This window comes from Giraffa tippelskirchi, chromosome 5 (assembly GCF_054371585.1).
Source record: "Giraffa tippelskirchi isolate mGirTip1 chromosome 5, T2T-mGirTip1v1.2.pri, whole genome shotgun sequence".
Taxonomy (NCBI): Eukaryota; Metazoa; Chordata; class Mammalia; order Artiodactyla; family Giraffidae; genus Giraffa; species Giraffa tippelskirchi.
In genome coordinates, this window is record NC_137279.1 from 87,203,350 (window position 1) to 87,218,613 (window position 15,264).

General features: G+C 66.0%; 9 non-coding genes across 9 annotated transcripts; 3 read left to right on the forward strand and 6 right to left on the reverse strand.

The window, feature by feature from the left end:
• Positions 1–1,763: 1,763 nt before the first annotated feature.
• Positions 1,764–1,835, reverse strand: TRNAE-CUC (transfer RNA glutamic acid (anticodon CUC)). Its single transcript has one exon. It is a non-coding gene; the product is annotated as a tRNA-Glu (tRNA).
• A 294-nt stretch (positions 1,836–2,129) lies between these two features.
• TRNAG-UCC (transfer RNA glycine (anticodon UCC)) lies at positions 2,130–2,201 on the reverse strand. Its single transcript has one exon. It is a non-coding gene; the product is annotated as a tRNA-Gly (tRNA).
• A 755-nt stretch (positions 2,202–2,956) lies between these two features.
• Positions 2,957–3,028, reverse strand: TRNAD-GUC (transfer RNA aspartic acid (anticodon GUC)). The gene has a single exon. It is a non-coding gene; the product is annotated as a tRNA-Asp (tRNA).
• A 543-nt stretch (positions 3,029–3,571) lies between these two features.
• Positions 3,572–3,654, forward strand: TRNAL-CAG (transfer RNA leucine (anticodon CAG)). Its single transcript has one exon. It is a non-coding gene; the product is annotated as a tRNA-Leu (tRNA).
• Positions 3,655–5,073: 1,419 nt separating this feature from the next.
• TRNAG-GCC (transfer RNA glycine (anticodon GCC)) lies at positions 5,074–5,144 on the forward strand. The gene has a single exon. It is a non-coding gene; the product is annotated as a tRNA-Gly (tRNA).
• Positions 5,145–12,202: 7,058 nt separating this feature from the next.
• TRNAE-CUC (transfer RNA glutamic acid (anticodon CUC)) lies at positions 12,203–12,274 on the reverse strand. The gene has a single exon. It is a non-coding gene; the product is annotated as a tRNA-Glu (tRNA).
• A 302-nt stretch (positions 12,275–12,576) lies between these two features.
• TRNAG-UCC (transfer RNA glycine (anticodon UCC)) lies at positions 12,577–12,648 on the reverse strand. Its single transcript has one exon. It is a non-coding gene; the product is annotated as a tRNA-Gly (tRNA).
• A 755-nt stretch (positions 12,649–13,403) lies between these two features.
• On the reverse strand, positions 13,404–13,475 carry TRNAD-GUC (transfer RNA aspartic acid (anticodon GUC)). The gene has a single exon. It is a non-coding gene; the product is annotated as a tRNA-Asp (tRNA).
• Positions 13,476–14,018: 543 nt separating this feature from the next.
• TRNAL-CAG (transfer RNA leucine (anticodon CAG)) lies at positions 14,019–14,101 on the forward strand. The gene has a single exon. It is a non-coding gene; the product is annotated as a tRNA-Leu (tRNA).
• Positions 14,102–15,264: the final 1,163 nt, after the last annotated feature.

A 15,264-nucleotide genomic window follows, 5' to 3' on the forward strand; every position in this document is an offset into this window, starting at 1 on the left:
CACTTTCATCAAGAGGCTCTTTAGTTCTTCTTCACTTTCTGCCATAAGGGTGGTGTCATCTGCATATCTGAGGTTATCGATATTTCTCCCGGCAATCTTGATTCCAGCTTGTGTTTCTTCCAGCCCAGCGTTTCTCATGATGTCCTCTGCATAGAAGTTAAATAAGCAGGGTGACAACGTACAGCCTTGACGTACTCCTTTTCCTATTTGGAACCAGTCTGTTGTTCCATGTCCAGTTCTAACTGTTGCTTCCTGACCTGCATACAGGTTTCTCAAGAGACAGGTCAGATGGTCTGGTATTCCCATCTCTTTCAGAATTTTCCACAGTGTATTGTGATCCACACAGTCAAAGGCTTTGGCATCGTCAATAAAGCAGAAATAGATGTTTTTCTGGAACGCTCTTGCTTTTTCGATGATCCAGCGGATATTGGCAAGTTGATCTCTGGTTCCTCTGCCCTTTCTAAAACCAGCTTGAACATCTGGAAGTTCACGGTTCACGTATTGCTGAAGCCTGACTTCATCTTGGGGGGCTCCCAAATCACTGCAGACGGTGGCTGCGGCCGTGAAATGTAAACGACGTTCGCTCCTTGGGAGAGAAACTATGACCAAAACTAGACAGCATATTGAAAAGCAGAGACGTGACTCTGCGAGGCGGCTCCCTCTTGGGAAAGCTACGGGTTCTCCAGTAGTCCACGTACAGATGTGAGAGTTGGAGTATAAAGAAGCTGAGCGCCGGAGAATAGATGCTTTTGAAGTGCGGTGTTGGAGAAGACTCTTGAGAGTCCCTTGGACTGCCGGGAGCTCGAACCAGTGAATCGTAGGGGAAATCAGTCCTGAATATTCATTGGAAGGACTGATGCTGAAGCTGAAACTCCCATCCTCTGGCCACCCGATGCGAAGGACTGACTCACTGCAAAAGCCCCTGATGGAAGGCAGGAGGAGACGGGGACGACACGCCAGAAGATGAGGTGGTTGGATGGCATCACCGACTGGACGGACACGAGTTTGAGTGAGCTCCGGGAGTTGGTGATGGACAGGGAGGCCTGGGCTGCTGCAGTGCACTGAGCGACTGAACTGGTACTGATGCCTCCCGGGCGCCGTGGTCCGCCTCCCAGAGCCCACTCAAGACCAGAACCCTCTCGGAGTCAGCAGCGCCGCACGGGGGTCACAGGCAGCCCGGGACCGGGCGCGCAATGGCCGAGCCGCCCAGAGAGGGGCTGGCATGAGGGACATGGGAAGGGAGGCGCGACCGCGGCCACCGGCCCCACTCCCAGAGGCAGATCCCCCTCGCTCACCTTCGGCTGTGGCCACCGCCACCGCCACCGCCACCGCCACCGCCACCGCCACCGCCGCTGCCGGCCGGCGCGGGCGCCCACCGCAGCCCCCTCCCCTCCCCCCCACCCTCCCCCACCCCGCCTCCTTCCCACCACCAACAGCAGGAGAACCAGCACAAGGCCGGGAGCATCACCGCCGCCGCCTCCAGGGGCACCAGCCGCAGCCCCTCACGGGGGAGGGAGGCCGGGGATGGGAGGCCTCAGGCGGGTCGTGGTGGAAGCGGTGCGCGGTTGCCACCGAGACCAAAAGGTTTGCCCCCGGGGACGCCGTGGCGGGGGGGCCCTGCATCCTGCTTGGGCTGGAGGTGCAGGTGCCCGGGGGCCTCTGTCGCAGCGCTGGGGCCCGCGGAGCCAGCGTAGGCTAAAAGGGTGGAAAGGTCCGGCGGCGAGGAGATCGGGAGGTGGCAGGCGGAGAGGAAGAAGAAAGGCTTCCCTGACCGGGAATCGAACCCGGGCCGCGGCGGTGAGAGCGCCGAATCCTAACCACTAGACCACCAGGGAGCGCCGGGACTCGGCCCTCGCCTGCTCCCGCTGAACCCAGCGCCTCCATGCCACCTTGGTGCCCACACCCGGCCTCCGCAAGTCCAGCCGCCCGCCCGCCCGCCCGCCCTCCCTGTCAGTCCGCCTGCCCTAGCGTGCGTCTTGTTTTCGGCACCCTCAAAACACTGTCCCTCGCCGCCGGCTTCTCGCGCCCACGCCAAAAGCCGCGGGCCAGCTGGCTCCCTGCTCCAAGCGCTCTCTCCCCCGAACGCCCCTGCCGGGAGGGCGCTGCAACTCAGCAAAAGGTCGGCCCGCTGCGTTGGCCGGGAATCGAACCCGGGTCAACTGCTTGGAAGGCAGCTATGCTCACCACTATACCACCAACGCTGCACAGCCCGGGCCGCCGCCAGACGCCGGCCCCGGGCTCGCCCCAGCACACTCCTGCCGCCGCCGCCGCCGCCGCATCCCTGCCCCGACGCCCCGTCAGCCGGCGGCTCTGCGCCGCCGCCGGCGCTCCCAGCAGCCGCGCGGCGCCCCATCTGCGCCAGCGCTACGCAGCAGCCGGGGTCCACCGGCGTGCCCGCCCCGGGGCGCCGCTCCCGCGCCCTTGCGGCCCTCCGGCCCTTCGCTCCCCGCCGCGGCCCGCGGACGCCTCCACCCTCACCCCCGGGGGGCAAGGCGGGGCACGCAGCTCGCAGCTGCCAGCACCCAGCTGGCCAAAGCCCTTCTCCACCGGGCGCTGGGCGACGCCACTTGCCACGACGACAGGGGCACACGGGACCCACGCGCCTGCACGCCTCCCGGCGCTGTGCCGCGCCGCGCCGCGGGGGCGTCGCGAGCCTAGGAGCCCACTGCGGCAGCCACTGTGGGCGGGCGGGCCGCAAGATCCGGCTATGGTCGGGCAAGGCCGTGGGGTCGCCAAGGAGGCCCTGGCTCCGCCGTGGCGACCGAGCGCCCGGCGACGACCAAGGGCTCGGGCTGGAGGGCTGCACGGCTCGAGGGGGTCGACGGTCGGTAGACCGGGCCCCGCCGTGGGCGGCGCCCCGGCGCCTCGCCCAAAGGCGGAGGGAGGAGACGAAGGGCCCTTGGGGGCCAGGCGGCGGGCCAGAGAGCGACCGCGGCCACCAAAAAGGGTGTGTTGCCTCCCCGTCGGGGAATCGAACCCCGGTCTCCCGCGTGACAGGCGGGGATACTCACCACTATACTAACGAGGACGGCGGCGACCGCCCTGCCGCCCGGCCGCTCTCGGGCTCTCGGGCTGCCTGCCGACGCCTCCCCCTGCCCGCCACGGGCCCCGACCCGACCGCACACCAAACCAGCCGCCTCAGTCAGAGCGGCAGCCCCCGACCCCGACAGGGACGCGGACCCGGGGGACACGGGAAACTCCTAGCGCGCGCCGCCTCTTGCCTGCAACGCGGCCATTCCGCCGGGAGAAGGGGGCCCGAGAAGGCACGCGAGGCTGCGAGGACACGGTGGGCGCGCCGCCGGCCCGCGTCTGGCGAGGACAGGCGCGGGTGGGTAGGGGCCGGCACGCCAAGGGTCCGGCTGGGTCCGGGGCCAGGCGTGGGCGAGGGCGCGACCGGCGGCGGAGCCAGGCGCCTCGGCCGGCCGCCGCGCGCCGGCTCCGTCGCTCACGCACACCAGACGGCCGCCCGCCTGCCTGGCGCGGCGCACCGCGCGTCCCGCCAAGGGCGCCGGGGCTCGCGCCGCGTCGGGTCCCAGCCAGGCGAGCGGCCACGCGCCCGCCCAGGCCCGCCGTCAGGATGGCCGAGCGGTCTAAGGCGCTGCGTTCAGGTCGCAGTCTCCCCTGGAGGCGTGGGTTCGAATCCCACTCCTGACAAGCCAGCCTTTTGGCCCGCCCGACAAACGCGCCCGTCCTCCCCGCGCCACTGCCGTTCTCCACACACGCCCTCCCCGCCACCTGCAGCCCACACCAGGAACCTTCAGTCCTTCTCAGCGCATCTGTCCTCCCCAGCTGGCTGCGCCTGCAGCTGCCGGTTTTCCTGCCTCCCCGCCTCCCCGCCTCCCCTTCGCCCACCCTCGCCCATCCCCCCACTCCCACTCCCACTCCCACGGCCCCGCTCCACCCCGCCCCCGTCCGCGCCGACGCACGCAGCCCCGCGGCGGGTGGCAAGCCCTCCTCGCTTCGCCAGCGCTCCGACTTCTGCCTGGTGAACGGCCAAGTCGCTCTCGCAGCCTTGCTTCCCCGTCCGCCCCGGGCAGCTCTCCCTCCGGCCGGCACCCTGTCGTCCGCGCCCGCCCGGCCGCCCCGCCTGTGCTCCCCAGCCACACCGAGGCGGCCGAGCCCCCGCCTTGGCCGCCTGGGGTGCTGCGTGCCCTCGAGGCTTCACCGCCTTGCGGCCTTGGCCGGGCCACACCTGCCTGCCTCCCGCCCGGGACGCGTGCCACCCAGCCTTCCTGCTGGCCAGCCAACACCGGCCCTCCGTGCACGAGTCCGTCCCGGGAAGGGTGCTCCGCTGGGGAGTGAGCGGAAGCCCTGCGTGCCCGTCCACCCCACCCACAGGCGCCCGGCCCGCGCCCCCGACCTCGGCGCCACCGCGCCCGTTCCCGGGGAAAGCCGCTGCCCGGGCCGGAGCCAGGCTCGCCCTGGCGCGCTCGCTGCCTCAGCCTGCAGTCGCCGAGCCAGGAGCCGCTCTGCCAAAGGGCCCCTCCTCACCACCACCAATCCGTCAGAGCCGGACCCCTCGGGAGCGCAGGAGCCAGGGTGTCACACGCCTTTGCGTCCTTGGGCCTGAGCGCCGCTCTGCGCGTCGCGCTCCCACGCTCGCGCATCCGGCACGGCCCGAGCCCGGAGTCCCGGCCCCCGCCCGCTCTCGCACGCCCCACCCCGCCCCGGCCGGAAAGCCAGCCCGCCAGAGGGACTTTGGGTCGGGACTCCGCGGTCGCTGAGAGGAACGTCGGTGCGCGGCCGCAGCGACCACGCAGCGCCTGCCCTGACAGGGATCCCCGCGCCGGCCAGACGGCGTCGGCTCGCGGGCCCCTCGGGCGGCACCGACAGCGTCGCGGCGGCCGTGGTCGGCGCAGAAGGCGCGGGAGCCGCGTCCCGAGTGGGCCGGCGTCCCGCCGCCCGGGGGTCCCTCGAGGGCTCGCGCCCCGGGGTCCTGCACGCGCCCGGATCCTGGCTTTCAGGTCGCCCGCCCGATGGAGCAGAGAGATGCCCACGGGCGAGCAGTGAGCAGTGACGGGCGGGTGGCGGCCAGCGCCTCTGGGGCAGCGGCGGGCGGCGGCGGCCACCGGTGCATGGGTGGTTCAGTGGTAGAATTCTCGCCTGCCACGCGGGAGGCCCGGGTTCGATTCCCGGCCCATGCAGCCACTGCGTCCCCTTTTGGTCCCGCAGGGCAGCCCCAGGGCCCAGCTAGGTCTGCCCACTGAAACGCGCTCAAGGCAGGGCTCCTGCAACCGCTGGCTGCTCCCTGCCGCCAGCTGCCTCTCCCGCGCGGACGGCCCCCCACCCCACACACTCTCGGCCCTGCTGCCGAGGCTCCGTGGCCCCAAACCCCGCAGGCTCAGCCGCCCGTGCGCCCAGATACCTCCCCTGTGTTTACTCGCTTCCTCACCCGGACCCAGCCGGTGGCTCAGGGATTTCACTGGAAGGAATACCCCACCGCTGGCGCCCAGCCGCCTCCCCTCTTCACCTTTCCTCACGTCTCCAAGCTCCCTGGCTCACTCTCCCCACACTCCGAAAATCAATCACACTACGTTTGCACAGCCAGGGGCAAGGAAGTTGCCGCATCTGGCAAGGATACCTCCCTTTTCCCGGGAGGGTCCCTGGAGCATCGCCTTGCAGGAGGAGTTGCAAAGAAGTCCACCAGCTCCCGGCGGACTGTACTCTCGATTCATCTTTTGTCCCTGGGCAGAGAGAGGTTTCCACCAGCAACGCCCTCACCAGCTCAAACACCACCCCCTCCCCTGAAACCCTCTTGCCCGCCTCAGCTCAGCATCAGCCCTGCCCCAAGAGCACCACCACCTCAGCCTGCACCTTCACCATCGCCCTACTCCGCCAACCGGGCCCATCGCCCCCCCACCCTGCTCCCCCCGCCCCACCCCCATCTCCCCCATCCCCAACACCCGCCGCAGGCCCCGTTCCTCCCTCAGCCATGGCAAATCCTGCTCTTGTCAAGGAACCTGCCTTTGCTTTTGTCCCACTGGACTGCCTTCCCCCGTCCCACCCCCACCCCCACCCCCACCCCCACCCCCACCCCCACCCCCGGCCTGCTCCTTTTTCTGCTTCTTCCAACACAGGTGGAACTGATTTACATCCCTGGGTTAGTTTCAGGTGCACAGCAAAGTGATTCAGTCCCCTGTTCTCTTTCAGGTGATTTTGCATTGTAGCTGAAGGCGAGATTCGAATACAGTTCGCATGCTACACAGTAAAGCTTTGTTGCTTACCTACTGTACCTATAGGATGTCCTATCTCTCCATCCGACTCCAACTTTCCTCCCTCCCCTGCCTTTCCCCTTGGGTAGCCCGGTGTACGGTTTCTCCAAACCGTCTGAACGTCGGTTTCCCCTTTGCACGTGGATTCCTTTGTGTTAGTTGTTAGGTTCCACAAAGCTTTGTCCCTCTCCACCCGACTCACTTCACCAAGTGGACTCTTGCGTGGGTCCATCTGGCGTTGGGGCCCACGGCAAAGGCTGCTCCTTCTTGATGGCTGCGTCATATTCCACGGGACAGATACGCCTCATCTTCTTGTGCCAGCCACCTGCCGACGGGCACTTGGGCGTATCCCATGTCCCGGCTACGGCATAGAGGGCTGCGATGACCCTGGGGGATGCCTGCATCTCTACCCATTAGGGCTTTGGTCTTCTCCCGATGGGTACCCAGCATTGGGTTTGCTGGGTCATATGGGAAGCTCTTCTTCTTCCTATCGTTGGACCGACCCTCGACGGACTGACTTCCATGTAGTAGCAGATGCTGTTCTGGAAGGGTAGGATACTGGATCTTATTCCCTGTGGTATCCTGTGTATCCTTGTGGCTCCTCTCCTTTCTATGCAGTCCTACTACGGTATATCCGTGGAGCCCAGCTCCTCATTCATCCCTCCGGCCCTGACTTTGCCCTTGGGAAGCCCCAAGTTGCTTTCCTGTGGCTGGGTGTCTGTCGCTGTTTGGCACAGGGATTAAGGTGTACAACACTTTAGAATCCACCCATCTGTGCCCTTCTCTGTGTCTTCCCTCACCGAGGGTAATAGTCTGCAGCTCCGGCCGCTGTTGCTGCCAGTGACACTATTTGTCTCTTGTGGACGGCTCAGAGACACCCCATTCTCTGCCTTTCTCTGGTACTGCATCTTCGTGGGTGAGCCGTTGGTGACGGACACTAGGGTTCTCTCCTCGCCTCGGCTGTGGCGCACGGTGCTGCAGTGACCGTGGGGTTTGCACGTGTCTTGCCGAATCCAGAGCTGCGGCTTTCACGGATATGTACCCAGGGTTGGGATCGTGATAGCTCACCTGTTTCCGGCTTACTCAGTTACCTATCGATTTAGCTTAATTTTTAAACCTTCCTCCAATGTCGTAGTGGCGGCTGTGGGAGAAGTACAGTGGGTTTCCAATAGTGTGCTCATGTCCGACGGACTGCAAAGCGGTTCTGTTTCCCATGTACAGATTTCAGATTTCCTACGTGTTTTCAGACTCTTTTCCGTTGGAGGTTATTACAGGATACTGACTCTTAGTCCCTGCGTTGAACTGGATAAGCTTGTGGCTTCTCCCTTTACACATGGTCCTGCGGATCTGTTCGTTGCAGCTCCACAGCCATCCCTCCACCGCTGCCTTACCGCTTGCGTTACCCTACGGTGGTTTTCTTTGGGAGTCGGTTTCTCTTCGGCAAATAGGTTCGTGTCGTATTAGTTTACACATTCCACATGCGTTTGTCCAACTCGGTCTGACTTTCTTCACCGAGTGTCAAGAGTCTCTAGGTCCATCGTGGCTTTTGACAAGTGGCAATGCTTCCCTTCTTTCTTTATGACCGAGTGATATGTCCATGCTCCATCTATGCCACATCTTCTTGTGCCCGCCATTTGTGGATGGGCACTGGGGCTTGTTCCACGTCTCGGCTGTGGCAAATACTGCTGCTACATACATGGCGGTGTAGGGACCTTTAGATCTCTCCGAGTTTGGTACTCTGCAGGTATGTACCCTGGAGGGGGTGTGCTCGGTCATATGGGAGCTCTCCTCGGTCCTCACGAAATCTCGGCCACCCCCGCTCCCTACCACCACACCCCATCCCACCCTGACCCCCAGCAATGTCACACCCGAGACTGGACATTTGCTCCTGATGAGTGGTGACTTTGGGCTCTGGGGCGGTACGGTGGGCCCAGGCCTTTCAGCCCGGGTCTGGCCCCTGTCTGGCACTCCGTTGCTGTCGTTCGCTTGCCTGCGTCCCAGCCACCGCCCAGAGCCCCAGCCCACCGCTGAGCCTGAGCACCCTGCACCACCACGCAGCAGTGTGGCACGCACGCTGACACGCCACCCCGCCCGAATGGAGCCCCCCCCCACTGTCACCGCCTGCCATCTGCCTTTCCTGCCACCCTCCAGGCTCGGCCCCATCTACCCGCCACCAAGCCCCTGGAGCCCCGGCCCATCTCTCACACGTCCTTGTCCTTCCCTGCCCTGCCCCGGTGTCCCCCAGTGCGGGCCTCCCTCCGGCTCCTCCGACCCACCCATACCGCACGCCCACCCCTAACGCAGATCTGTCCCAGCCTCACACATGTGCCTGGCATGGCGTCGCCACCGCCCCCATGCTTCTGCAGAGGCCCCGCTCCAGTGGCCTGCCGATCTTTCTTTCGGCCAGGTCCCCGCCAGCCCCACGCCTCCCCCTTCCCGCCGGCACTCCGCGCAGACGCCCCGCCCAAGCACCCCTGGGCCTGCCTCCCAGCACCCGGCTCGCCACCGCCCCCTCTCCCTGCCATCGTTCTGCCCCATTCCCTGATCCACGTGGGGCGGCCACCAACCATGGCCCCAAGCGCCTTCGGCCCGCACTCTCAGCCATGCACGCTGGCGCCCAAGGCCCCGGCAGGGGCGTCGAGGAAACCTCCTGCGGCGACGGCAAGCACACGTCGGGCCACGGGGGATCCACTGCCACAGGGGAATCGGCTCTGTCCCATCGCGCCCGAGTGTGCCGCCCTCGCCGCACGTTGGTGCGCTTCATCGGCCGTCCACTTCCCCTCCCCGCGAAGGACACGGTCCTTGAACAGACGAGACATCCTTTGCTGACACACCAGCCCAAGATCTGGCGGAGAGGAGGCTGCGGTGGGCGATTACCCTCGGGGAGAGTTCCTAGGGGAAGACGATGACAGGTTGGGGAGAGGGATGGAGTGGATCCTGGATAGACGGTTTGGAGAGAATGGGAAACTATAAGAGGTCATAACTAGGTGAGGGGTATGTGGAACAGGGCGCTCTGTGTGTGTGTGGGGGGGTGTGTGTGTGTGCATGCGCGCGCGAGCCCGAGTGCCCACCCTGGGTTAGGAGTGGGGGAGGGAGACCTGGGTACATCTTGCCTCACTCCGGTAGCACTGAGAGCTGTGGTCAGGCAAGGGAAATACCACGCCGGTTGGGGTGTCCACCCTGGCAGGCATCGCGGCCTCGAGCGCATCTGCCGCCTCCCGGCTGGTTGGCTAGGTTTTCCCGGCCGGCCCGCCCCGCCCGGATCTGCCTTCTCTCTCACTTCCACGGCTGCCGTGGTGTGACTCGCGGCACAGGTCCACATTCATCTTCACCCCTGTGCCTCCGGGGGAGCGAAGAAGAACGCAAGAGCCTCTTGATGAATGTGAAAGAGGAGAGTGAAAACGTTGGCTTACAACTCAGCATTCAGAAAACGAAGGTCGTGGCATCCGGTCCCATCACTTCATGGCAAATGGATGGGGACACAAGGGAACCCGGGAGAGACTTCATCTTGTTCAGTTCAGTTCAATCGCTCAGTCGTGTCCGACTCTTTGCGACTCCGTGAATTGCAGCACGCCAGGCCTCTCTGTCCATCACCAACTCCCGGAGTCTACCCAAACCCATGTCCATCGAGTCGGTGATGCCATCCAACCATCTCATCCTCTGTCGTCCCCTTCTCCTCCTGCCCTCCACCCTACCCAGCATTAGGGTCTTTTCCAATGAGCCAACTCTTCGCATGAGGTGGCCAAAGTACTGGAGCTTCAGCTTCAACATCAGTCCTTCCAGTGAACACCCAGGATTGATCTCCTTTAGGATGGACTGATTGGATCTCCTTGCGGTCCAAGGGACTCTCAAGAGTCTTCTCCAACAGCACAGTTCAAAAGCATCAATTCTGCGGCGCTCAGCTTTCTTCACCGTCCAACTCTCACATCCATACACGACCACCGGAAAAGCCATAGCCCTGACTAGACGGGCTTTTGTTGGCGAAGTAATGTCTCTGCTTTTCAGTACGCTATCTAGGTTGTCCATAACCTTCCTTCCAAGGAGTAAGCGTCTTTTAATTTCATGGCTGCAATCACCATCAGCAGTGATTTTGGAGCCCAAGAAAATGAAGTCTGACACTGTTTCCACTGTCTCCCCATCTATTTCCCATGAAGCGATGGGACCAGATGGCAAGATCTTAGTTTTCTGAACGTTGAGCTTTAAGCCAACTCTTTCACTCTCCTCTTTCACTTTCATCAAGAGGCTCTTTAGTTCTTCTTCACTTTCTGCCATAAGGGTGGTGTCATCTGCATATCTGAGGTTATCGATATTTCTCCCGGCAATCTTGATTCCAGCTTGTGTTTCTTCCAGCCCAGCGTTTCTCATGATGTCCTCTGCATAGAAGTTAAATAAGCAGGGTGACAACGTACAGCCTTGACGTACTCCTTTTCCTATTTGGAACCAGTCTGTTGTTCCATGTCCAGTTCTAACTGTTGCTTCCTGACCTGCATACAGGTTTCTCAAGAGACAGGTCAGATGGTCTGGTATTCCCATCTCTTTCAGAATTTTCCACAGTGTATTGTGATCCACACAGTCAAAGGCTTTGGCATCGTCAATAAAGCAGAAATAGATGTTTTTCTGGAACGCTCTTGCTTTTTCGATGATCCAGCGGATATTGGCAAGTTGATCTCTGGTTCCTCTGCCCTTTCTAAAACCAGCTTGAACATCTGGAAGTTCACGGTTCACGTATTGCTGAAGCCTGACTTCATCTTGGGGGGCTCCCAAATCACTGCAGACGGTGGCTGCGGCCGTGAAATGTAAACGACGTTCGCTCCTTGGGAGAGAAACTATGACCAAAACTAGACAGCATATTGAAAAGCAGAGACGTGACTCTGCGAGGCGGCTCCCTCTTGGGAAAGCTACGGGTTCTCCAGTAGTCCACGTACAGATGTGAGAGTTGGAGTATAAAGAAGCTGAGCGCCGGAGAATAGATGCTTTTGAAGTGCGGTGTTGGAGAAGACTCTTGAGAGTCCCTTGGACTGCCGGGAGCTCGAACCAGTGAATCGTAGGGGAAATCAGTCCTGAATATTCATTGGAAGGACTGATGCTGAAGCTGAAACTCCCATCCTCTGGCCACCCGATGCGAAGGACTGACTCACTGCAAAAGCCCCTGATGGAAGGCAGGAGGAGACGGGGACGACACGCCAGAAGATGAGGTGGTTGGATGGCATCACCGACTGGACGGACACGAGTTTGAGTGAGCTCCGGGAGTTGGTGATGGACAGGGAGGCCTGGGCTGCTGCAGTGCACTGAGCGACTGAACTGGTACTGATGCCTCCCGGGCGCCGTGGTCCGCCTCCCAGAGCCCACTCAAGACCAGAACCCTCTCGGAGTCAGCAGCGCCGCACGGGGGTCACAGGCAGCCCGGGACCGGGCGCGCAATGGCCGAGCCGCCCAGAGAGGGGCTGGCATGAGGGACATGGGAAGGGAGGCGCGACCGCGGCCACCGGCCCCACTCCCAGAGGCAGATCCCCCTCGCTCACCTTCGGCTGTGGCCACCGCCACCGCCACCGCCACCGCCACCGCCACCGCCACCGCCGCTGCCGGCCGGCGCGGGCGCCCACCGCAGCCCCCTCCCCTCCCCCCCACCCTCCCCCACCCCGCCTCCTTCCCACCACCAACAGCAGGAGAACCAGCACAAGGCCGGGAGCATCACCGCCGCCGCCTCCAGGGGCACCAGCCGCAGCCCCTCACGGGGGAGGGAGGCCGGGGATGGGAGGCCTCAGGCGGGTCGTGGTGGAAGCGGTGCGCGGTTGCCACCGAGACCAAAAGGTTTGCCCCCGGGGACGCCGTGGCGGGGGGGCCCTGCATCCTGCTTGGGCTGGAGGTGCAGGTGCCCGGGGGCCTCTGTCGCAGCGCTGGGGCCCGCGGAGCCAGCGTAGGCTAAAAGGGTGGAAAGGTCCGGCGGCGAGGAGATCGGGAGGTGGCAGGCGGAGAGGAAGAAGAAAGGCTTCCCTGACCGGGAATCGAACCCGGGCCGCGGCGGTGAGAGCGCCGAATCCTAACCACTAGACCACCAGGGAGCGCCGGGACTCGGCCCTCGCCTGCTCCCGCTGAACCCAGCGCCTCCATGCCACCTTGGTGCCCACACCCGGCCTCCGCAAGTCCAGCCGCCCGCCCGCCCGCCCGCCCGCCCGCCCTCCCTGTCAGTCCGCCTGCCCTAGCGTGCGTCTTGTTTTCGGCACCCTCAAAACACTGTCCCTCGCCGCCGGCTTCTCGCGCCCACGCCAAAAGCCGCGGGCCAGCTGGCTCCCTGCTCCAAGCGCTCTCTCCCCCGAACGCCCCTGCCGGGAGGGCGCTGCAACTCAGCAAAAGGTCGGCCCGCTGCGTTGGCCGGGAATCGAACCCGGGTCAACTGCTTGGAAGGCAGCTATGCTCACCACTATACCACCAACGCTGCACAGCCCGGGCCGCCGCCAGACGCCGGCCCCGGGCTCGCCCCAGCACACTCCTGCCGCCGCCGCCGCCGCCGCATCCCTGCCCCGACGCCCCGTCAGCCGGCGGCTCTGCGCCGCCGCCGGCGCTCCCAGCAGCCGCGCGGCGCCCCATCTGCGCCAGCGCTACGCAGCAGCCGGGGTCCACCGGCGTGCCCGCCCCGGGGCGCCGCTCCCGCGCCCTTGCGGCCCTCCGGCCCTTCGCTCCCCGCCGCGGCCCGCGGACGCCTCCGCCCTCACCCCCGGGGGGCAAGGCGGGGCACGCAGCTCGCAGCTGCCAGCACCCAGCTGGCCAAAGCCCTTCTCCACCGGGCGCTGGGCGACGCCACTTGCCACGACGACAGGGGCACACGGGACCCACGCGCCTGCACGCCTCCCGGCGCTGTGCCGCGCCGCGCCGCGGGGGCGTCGCGAGCCTAGGAGCCCACTGCGGCAGCCACTGTGGGCGGGCGGGCCGCAAGATCCGGCTATGGTCGGGCAAGGCCGTGGGGTCGCCAAGGAGGCCCTGGCTCCGCCGTGGCGACCGAGCGCCCGGCGACGACCAAGGGCTCGGGCTGGAGGGCTGCACGGCTCGAGGGGGTCGACGGTCGGTAGACCGGGCCCCGCCGTGGGCGGCGCCCCGGCGCCTCGCCCAAAGGCGGAGGGAGGAGACGAAGGGCCCTTGGGGGCCAGGCGGCGGGCCAGAGAGCGACCGCGGCCACCAAAAAGGGTGTGTTGCCTCCCCGTCGGGGAATCGAACCCCGGTCTCCCGCGTGACAGGCGGGGATACTCACCACTATACTAACGAGGACGGCGGCGACCGCCCTGCCGCCCGGCCGCTCTCGGGCTCTCGGGCTGCCTGCCGACGCCTCCCCCTGCCCGCCACGGGCCCCGACCCGACCGCACACCAAACCAGCCGCCTCAGTCAGAGCGGCAGCCCCCGACCCCGACAGGGACGCGGACCCGGGGGACACGGGAAACTCCTAGCGCGCGCCGCCTCTTGCCTGCAACGCGGCCATTCCGCCGGGAGAAGGGGGCCCGAGAAGGCACGCGAGGCTGCGAGGACACGGTGGGCGCGCCGCCGGCCCGCGTCTGGCGAGGACAGGCGCGGGTGGGTAGGGGCCGGCACGCCAAGGGTCCGGCTGGGTCCGGGGCCAGGCGTGGGCGAGGGCGCGACCGGCGGCGGAGCCAGGCGCCTCGGCCGGCCGCCGCGCGCCGGCTCCGTCGCTCACGCACACCAGACGGCCGCCCGCCTGCCTGGCGCGGCGCACCGCGCGTCCCGCCAAGGGCGCCGGGGCTCGCGCCGCGTCGGGTCCCAGCCAGGCGAGCGGCCACGCGCCCGCCCAGGCCCGCCGTCAGGATGGCCGAGCGGTCTAAGGCGCTGCGTTCAGGTCGCAGTCTCCCCTGGAGGCGTGGGTTCGAATCCCACTCCTGACAAGCCAGCCTTTTGGCCCGCCCGACAAACGCGCCCGTCCTCCCCGCGCCACTGCCGTTCTCCACACACGCCCTCCCCGCCACCTGCAGCCCACACCAGGAACCTTCAGTCCTTCTCAGCGCATCTGTCCTCCCCAGCTGGCTGCGCCTGCAGCTGCCGGTTTTCCTGCCTCCCCGCCTCCCCGCCTCCCCTTCGCCCACCCTCGCCCATCCCCCCACTCCCACTCCCACTCCCACGGCCCCGCTCCACCCCGCCCCCGTCCGCGCCGACGCACGCAGCCCCGCGGCGGGTGGCAAGCCCTCCTCGCTTCGCCAGCGCTCCGACTTCTGCCTGGTGAACGGCCAAGTCGCTCTCGCAGCCTTGCTTCCCCGTCCGCCCCGGGCAGCTCTCCCTCCGGCCGGCACCCTGTCGTCCGCGCCCGCCCGGCCGCCCCGCCTGTGCTCCCCAGCCACACCGAGGCGGCCGAGCCCCCGCCTTGGCCGCCTGGGGTGCTGCGTGCCCTCGAGGCTTCACCGCCTTGCGGCCTTGGCCGGGCCACACCTGCCTGCCTCCCGCCCGGGACGCGTGCCACCCAGCCTTCCTGCTGGCCAGCCAACACCGGCCCTCCGTGCACGAGTCCGTCCCGGGAAGGGTGCTCCGCTGGGGAGTGAGCGGAAGCCCTGCGTGCCCGTCCACCCCACCCACAGGCGCCCGGCCCGCGCCCCCGACCTCGGCGCCACCGCGCCCGTTCCCGGGGAAAGCCGCTGCCCGGGCCGGAGCCAGGCTCGCCCTGGCGCGCTCGCTGCCTCAGCCTGCAGTCGCCGAGCCAGGAGCCGCTCTGCCAAAGGGCCCCTCCTCACCACCACCAATCCGTCAGAGCCGGACCCCTCGGGAGCGCAGGAGCCAGGGTGTCACACGCCTTTGCGTCCTTGGGCCTGAGCGCCGCTCTGCGCGTCGCGCTCCCACGCTCGCGCATCCGGCACGGCCCGAGCCCGGAGTCCCGGCCCCCGCCCGCTCTCGCACGCCCCACCCCGCCCCGGCCGGAAAGCCAGCCCGCCAGAGGGACTTTGGGTCGGGACTCCGCGGTCGCTGAGAGGAACGTCGGTGCGCGGCCGCAGCGACCACGCAGCGCCTGCCCTGACAGGGATCCCCGCGCCGGCCAGACGGCGTCGGCTCGCGGGCCCCT